The following is an 8474-nucleotide window of genomic DNA, read 5'->3' as shown; positions in this document are numbered from 1 at the left end:
GCATGACTCATATCCAGCTTCGTGAATTTCTTCCCTCCAGCCAGGTTCGCAAAGAGATCCTCTGTTTTGGGAATAGGATACTGTTCTAGTTTAGACACCCTATTTACTGTCAATTTATAATCTCCACAGAGTCTTACCGAATTGTCCGGTTTCAAAATAGGTACAATGGGAGCTGCCCATTCTGAACATTTCACGGGTTCCAGAATGTTCTCTCTCAAAAGACGGTCAAGCTCAGCCTCTACCTTCGGTTTCATGGCATACGGCACAGGCAGTGCCTCCTTGTCTACATAAATCTTAGCTGGGGGGCCATTAAATGTGCCAAGTTCTTCCTTGAACACGTTCTCATGTTCAATCAACACTTCTTGCAAAGACAACTGTTTGCCTCCCTCTATTTGATTTATTGCTCCCCAATCTAATTTAAGTTCTTGTATCCAGCCCCGACCTAACAAGTTTGGTCCAGAACCCGATACTACAACTACAGGTAGCTGTTCCACGGTGTCCCTGTGCTGCACAGTTACAGTAGCTGTACCCAATGTCACCACTCGTTCACCGGTATATGTTTTAAGCTGCATAGAGCAAGACTTTAACTCTGGAACTTTTGCACAGTTCCACAATTTTGAGTACTCCTCCCTGTTCATTATGGTTACGCCGCATCCTGTATCCACTTCAAAGTTGACCTTAGAGTCATTTACTATCAGTTGCAAAGTGATAGGATCCACTTTTGGAATGTTCTCTAGCATACTATGCATTATGAACATGTCGTCTTCTTTCTCAGCTTCTCCGCTGATGTGATGTGCTCCCTGTTTTTTCACTTCTCTTCCTAGGTTTTGCTTTTCTCCCCCTTTTGGTTTGTATTCCTCCACAATTGCTTTTGCCCTGCATGCACATTTTATATGTCCTTTTTTCCCACACTTGTGGCACTTTTCCTCCAGAAACCTGCATTCCCTCACCAGGTGATCGCCATTGCATCTATAACATGCCTTTACATGCTCACGCTGTGGTTTCTGATGCAACTTTAACTTGTGCACATTAACCTGACCTCCAACTTGCTTTGTCATAGCCCAGTCTGAACCTTATATTTCTGTTACATCTCAGTTCGTTGTCTCTATGGCTTGAGCAAGTTCCAACGCTTTTTCATATGTAAGCCCAGTCTCGGACAATAATCTCCTCCGCATTCGATCATCCATTATCCCGCAAACCAACCTATCTCTCAGCATGTCTTTCAGGTTGTTCCCATAATTGCAATCGTGTGCCAACTTTCTCAACACCGCTACATAATCCAATACAGTCTCTCCCGGTTTTCTGTTCCGTGAATTAAATTTGAAATGCTGTACAATCTCACTCGGTCTGGGATTGAAATGTTCCTTCAGCAAGGCCACTAATTCAGCAAATGTACTGTCTCTCAGCTTTGCAGGACTGCATAAGTTTCTCATTAAACGATATGTCTGACTTCCCACGGAAGTGAGCAAAATAGCTCTCCTTTTTCCGACATCATCTATATCATTTGCTTCAAAGAAATGCATCAGAACCTCGCAGTACTCATCCCAGGCCTGAGTCTGAACATCAAAAGCAGAGATCTTTCCTACCATAGCCATGATCTGTTATTCAGTGCTCTTTTTTTTTTCTTCTTCAAGATGTGATCTGTTTATTCTCGTCGCCAATATGTGATATCCGAGTAGTAAGGTCCGAAACTGAGATAAGTGAGATCTTAAGGAACAAAACCCAACTGTTTAATTATACGGTGTAGCAGAGAAACATCTCTTACAGGCTGCAAGCAAAACACAGTATTTCTAACTGCACGATGCAAGATGGAGGATTCAACTCTGAGTCATACCCATAATGCAATGCCACATTACCATACCAACTGGTGTACCAGGACATTACCTTAAACACTGGTGAATATGATCCCTTAATCTTTGGCTCCATCTGGTGGATAACTTAAACATTACATCCCAGATTACTATAGATTCTCTACACTCACTCCTTCATTCTCACTCAACCTTCACTTGTCTCCCTCATTGCAGGAAAAGAGAGCTCACAATAAGCGAGAATGAGCAAGGACAGGAGGAGGGCCACCATCAGTAGCCCTCCTAACCCCCTGGGAGGAGGCGGTCCTGGAGATCGCAGGAGTGGAGGATGACGCGCGTGTGGGGGATGGACAGACGGGTGCATCACAGCAAGCTGGTGACAGAATAGTTTTCCATCTCTCTCATTGACATTGCATGAGTCGCTGATAATGTTTCGGAAGCTCTAACAGATGGACTTATGATCATCTGCAATATGCAATGTGCACGTAACCTTGGCATCACATCTATGACTCTTTCCTTTACTCCCCCACAGGACCATCACAAGCAGCCATCCCCACTAGCCAGGAGGAACAGGTTGAGCCTCCAGACTCCTCAGAGGAAGCTGCAACCACTGAGGGCGTAGCGTCAACAGAATTCAGTGCATCCAGCACCAGCGCAGACACTCACAACTTGGTGGGACCTTCGGGACATAGAGTAGTGTTGTTACCTGGTGTATCACAGCTCACAAGTGAGCATTAGCAGATTGTGGAGACAAGGACAGCAGTGGAGAGTCCTAGTTGGAGGGTGCAGGATTCTGCCAGCTCGGCTCAGCTCCATGTCGACCCTCTGCCTCTGGGTCCATCCACAGTATCAGCGGTGATGGCACTCCAGGAAAAGATGCAGGAGTCTCTGGCAGGTTTTGTCTCCACGGTCGTTGCGAGTGTGGAGCGAATGGAGGAGTCCCTTGCTAACATGAGCAAAGCCTTTGTGGAGTCATTGGCGCATGAACATGGAAAGGATGGCCACTTCCATGGAGGTGCTAACTTGCCAGAGTGTTGAAAACATGGTGAGTGTTCAGAATAGAATGACATCTCTGGAGGAGCGATGGTCAGCTATTGAACAGAGAAACCAAACCTTCATGGAAGTCCCTCTGAGTAGGGCTGCCAGTGCAGATACGGGTCCCCATGGCCCCCCTTAGGTGCAGCAAGGTGCTCTCAAGTGCTCACACTTCCATGCCACTGCACAGCCCTCGGTCAGAGCCCCACCAGAGTCCACATCCAACTGAGATCGGCGTCTCAACTCCTGCACAGCCGCAGGAGCAGCAGACTGTTGATGAGCCCTCACAGGTTCGCCACCCCAGAGGACGCCCGCCAAAGGTGTCGAGACAGGAGCAGCAGGAAAGTGAGCAAGGGGCCTCCACATCTGCAGGGGAAGCACCGCGTAGGAGCACATGTAAGAGAAAGATACTGCACAAATAGTCACAAGGGTAGTCACTGGGGTGAAATTTGATGTTTTATGTGTAAACATAGAAACATAGAAGATAGGAGCAGGAGTAGGCCATTCGGCCGCTCGAGCTTGCTCTGCCATTCAATGCGATCATGGCTAATCATCCAAATTCAGTACCCGGTCCCTGCTTTTTCCCCATAACCCTTGATCCCTTTAGCTTTAAGAAATATATCCAACTCCTTCTTGAATATATTTAATGAATTGGCCTCTACTGCCTTCTGTGATAGAGAATTCCACAGGTTCACCACTCTCTGGGTGAAGAAATTCCTCCTCATTTCTGTCATAAATGGCCTACCCCTTATCCTTAGACTGTGACCCCTGGTTCTGGACACCCCGACCATTGGGAACATCCTTGCTGCATCTAGTCTGTCCAGTCCTGTCAGAATTTTATAAGTTTCAATGAGATCCCCTCTCATTCTTCTAAACTCCAGCGAGTACAAGCCCAATCGACCCAATCTCTCCTCATACGTCATTCCTGCCATCCCAGGTATCAACCTGGTGAATCTTCGCTGAACTCCTTCCGTGGCAAGAACATCCTTCCTCAGATAAGGCGACCAAAACTGCACACAATACTCAAGATATGGTCTCACCAAGGCCCTGTACAACTGCAGCAAGACATCCTTGCTCCTGTACTCAAACCCTCTCGCTACAAAGGCCAACATACCATTTGCCTTCTTAACCGCCTGCTGCACCTGCATGCTTACCTTCAGCGACTGGTGCACAAGGACACCCAGGTCTCGTTGCACTTCCCCTTCCCCCAATCTATTGCCATTCAGATAATAATCTGCCTTCCTGTTTTTGCCACCAAAGTCGATAACCTCATATTTATCCACGTTATACTGCATCTGCCATGCTTCTGGCCAATCACCCAGCCTGTCCAAATCATCCTGGAGTTTCTCGGCATCCTCCTCACAGCACACACGCCCACCCAGCTTTGTGTCGTCTGCAAATTTGGAGGTATTACATCTAGTTCCCTTGTCTAGATCATTAATATATATTGTGAATAGCTGGGGTCCAAGGACTGATCCCTGTGGTACCCCACTAGTCACTGCCTGCCACTCGGAAAAAGACCCGTTTATTCCAACTCTTTGCTTTCTGTCTGCCAACCAGTTCTCTATCCAAGTCAATACCTTGCCCCCAAACCCATGTGCCTTAACTTTACACGCTAATCTCTTATGCGGGACCTTATCGAAAGCCTTCTGAAAGTCCAAATACATTACATCCACTGGTTCTCCCTTATCTATTTTACCAGTTACATCCTCAAAAAATTCCAGTAGATTAGTCAAGCACGATTTACCTTTTGTAAATCCATGTTGACTTTGTCCGATCCTGTCACTGCTTTCCAAGTGCTCTGCTATTACATCTTTTATAATGGACTCTAGCATTTTCCCCACTGCCGATGTCAGGCTTATCGGTCTGTAATTCCCCGTTTTCCCTCTACCACGTTTTTTGAATAGTGGGGTAACATTAGCTACCCTCCAATCCATGGGTACTGTTCCAGATTCCATCGAATGTTGGAAGATGATCAGCAATGCATCTACTATTTCTAGGGCCACTTCCTTAAGTACCCTAGGATGTAGATTATCAGGCCCTGGGGATTTATCGGCCTTCAATCCCATCAATTTCCCTAACACCATTTCCCTACAAATACTGATTTATTTTGTTGTGTCTGTGTGTTGATAGAGACACTGAAGACAGGAGTTGGTTTGATAGGTGTTTACTAAACAAAGTCTGGAGGGGAACTAATGGATACAACACAATACTCAGGCTTATATAGCCGAGTGGCCATTACCGGCATTACAGTACACATGGGGCTCTTAAAGGCACACACACTACAATTCCTCCCCTTTTAGCTAAACAATACATAATATTTTAAGTAATTATTAATTACATGTTACAAGAAAAATAATCTATACATTGCTGCAGTTAATTAATTATAAGTCAGTCTCTCTGGAGGCTTCCTGACTCGGTCCGGATAACGCCTCGGTGGTGTAGTAGTTTCTGGTGGTGTAGTAGGTTCTTTTGGCAAGGCTGATTCGGCTTGAATGCCAGTGTCGGGTTCATCGGGTTCCAGTATCACTGGATTGGAGGTAGATATGGGTATCTCTACTTCATCGTTAGGCGTATAGAGTTGTGGTGTAGGTTGTCCCTTTTCAGATGACTCTATGATTTGGTCAGCATGGCGCCTTATTATGCTTTCTCCGATGTCCACGGTATACATCAGCGGTCCTAGTCATGTGCAGATAGTTCCAGGCTGCCATTTCTCGGTACGGTAGTCCCGGGCCAAAACTTGTTGACCTATCTGGAAGGTTCTAGTTGGCCTTTCATTCATGCCTTGAAATTGCCGGTTCTCCACGTCCCTTCTGATGTTGGGCTTGATCAAATCCAGCCGGCATCTTAGGCTTCTATTGAAGAACATTATGGCGGGAGTTTGGTTTGTAACCATATGTGTTGCATTCCTGTATGCGAACAAGAATTTATCCACCTTGTGCTGAAGTTTTATGTCTTCATTACCCATGGCCTTTATGGCCTTCTTGAAGGTCTGGACAAACCTTTCAGCCAATCCATTGGTGGCGGGATGGTATGGGGCGGACGTGTAGTGCTTAACCCCATTGTTTTTTAAGAACTTCCTGAATTCTTCAGACACAAATTGCGGTCCATTATCAGAACAGATCTGTTCAGGCAGCCCATTCCTGGCAAATATGGTCCTTAATACTGTGATGGTTTTTTCCGTGGTGGTGGAGGACATCTTTATTACCTCCGGCCACTTGGAGTGTGCATCAACCGCAATTAAGAACATTGAGTCCATAAATGGACCAGCAAAGTCGATGTGTACCCTTTGCCAGGGAGATGAGGGCCACTCCCATGGATGTAGAGGGGCTTGGGGTGGAGTGTTTTGGACCTTCTGGCATCCTAGGCAGCTCTTGGTCATTTCTTCGATGTCTCCATCGATACCTGGCCACCATACAAACGCTCTGGCTAGGTTCTTCATTTTCACTCCACCCAGATGCCCCTCGTGAAGCTCCTTTAGCATTTTATCCTGGAGTTTGGGTGGAATCACCACTCTGGATCCACACATCAAGGTTCCTCGGCACACTGACAGCTGTTCTCTTCTTTGCGAGAATGCTGGCAACAGTGGTTCGCCATGTGCTGGCCATCCCTTCACCGTTAAGTCGTAGACTCGTGAGACAGTCGGGTCATTTCTCGTTTCCTTTTCAATGGCAGAATTTGTTACTGGTAGACATTCCACTATGGTTGAGTGGAACATCTCCACTGGGTCTACTGTAGGTGCCTCTTCTACCGTTGGCAACGGTAGGCGCGATAAACCTTCAGCATTCCCATGATGTTTTGATCCTTTGTATTCTATGTTCTATTGGTGTGCCCCGAGAAAAAGGGACCACCCCTGTAGCCTTTGCGCTGTCATAATGGGGGCACCCTTTTCAGGATTGAATATGGAGATGAGGGGTTGATGGTCAGTCAACAAGGTAAATTTTTGTCCATGTAGGTAATGGTTGAATTTCTTCACTCCCCATACCAGGCTGAGTGCTTCCCTGTCGATTTGGGCATAGTTACGCTCAGCTGAGTTCAATGAGCGTGACGCAAAAGCTATCGGCCGTTCCGAGCCATCAGGGAATTTATGCGATAATACTGCTCCTATGCCGTAAGGGGATGCATCGCATGCCAGTCTGATTGGTAGTGATGGGTTGTAATGAGCCAAAACTTCTTTGGACGTGATTAAGTCTTTGCATTTATGGAAGGCACGTTTACAGTCTTCGCTCCATTTCCAAATTACTCCTGTTTGTAGCAGTTCATTAAGAGGGTCGAGAAGAGTTGATAAGTTCAGTAAAAATTTATGATAGTAATTTATTAATCCCAGGAACGACCTTAATTGTGAAACATTTTCAGGTGCTGGAGCTTTTATGACCGCTTCAATTTTTTCAGGTGACTTATGCAACCCTTCCTTATTAATTATGTGGCCACAATATGATATTTGATTTTGGAAAAATTCGCACTTGGGGCGATTTGCTCGTAGGCCCCGTTCTCTCAGCCTAGTGAGCACCTGCTCCAAATTGGCAAGGTGCTCGTTGTCGTTTTCTCCTGTTACAAGGATGTCGTCTAGGTAGCATTGAGTCCCCGGAATCCCTTGCAGGACTTGCTCCATAGCTCTTTGCCAGATAGCTGGAGCTGATGCTACTCCGAAAACCAGTCGATTGTACTGGTACAGACCTTTGTGTGTATTTATCGTGAGATATTTTTTAGAGGCCTCTTCAACCGCCATCTGTAGATATGCCTGTGCCAAGTCAATTTTGGTGAAACGTTTCCCTCCGGATAGTGAGGCGAAAGTATCTTCTATCCTCGGAAGAGGATACTGTACCATGTGAAGGACTGGGTTTACAGTCACCTTGAAGTCTCCACAGATGCGAATTTTTCTCTGTTCTTCAGATTTATCATTCTTCAATGCTTTCTTCATGACTGGGACGATGGGTGTTGCCCACTCGCTCCAATCTATTTTAGATAATACGCCTGCCTTTTCCAAATCCTCCAGCTCTGCCTCGACTGCTGGACGAATTGCGTATGGCACCGGTCTTGCCTTAAAAAACTTGGGAATTGCTGCATCTTCCACTTTTATTGAGGCGGTGATGCCTTTCAAGTTTCCTAGTTTCTCTTGAAGCACTTCCTTGGCGTTGGCCAAAATGTCTTTTAATCGTTCAGGTATGACATCATCATCATTTTTTTCCTTACTGGTCACCGTCAGTGCCTGAATGGAGTGCCAGTCTAAACGTATTTTCCTGATCCATTCACATCCCAACAGTGGTGGACCACCATCTTGTAGAACGTATAAATACAACTTCTGTATTTCCTTGCCGTTGTATACAACAGGCACCCTTATTTTTCCTTTGGGGTATACTTTCTGCCCCGTATATGTTTTCAAGATAATGGATGTGTCTTTTAAAGGTATATGCGGAAATAGCCGCTCGTAATCCCGTCGATTTATGACGGTCAGAGCTGATCCTGTATCTAGCTCCATTTTAACTGGGGACCCTGCTATTGTGAGGGTAACCCAAATGGTCTGGTAATCTTCTTTGGCAATTACATTATGTAATTTGAGAGAGCTTAGTCTCTTGTTCCCGGAGTCGCTATCGCTCTTCTGGTCTTTGGAGCTACTGTCCGTCATCATTT

Source organism: Somniosus microcephalus, chromosome 3, assembly GCF_052327205.1.
Source record: "Somniosus microcephalus isolate GS21.2 chromosome 3, FLI_Smic_1.0, whole genome shotgun sequence".
In the NCBI taxonomy this organism is placed as follows: domain Eukaryota; kingdom Metazoa; phylum Chordata; class Chondrichthyes; order Squaliformes; family Somniosidae; genus Somniosus; species Somniosus microcephalus.
The sequence above is the reverse complement of the archived record's forward strand: the minus strand, read 5'-3'. Positions refer to the sequence as shown.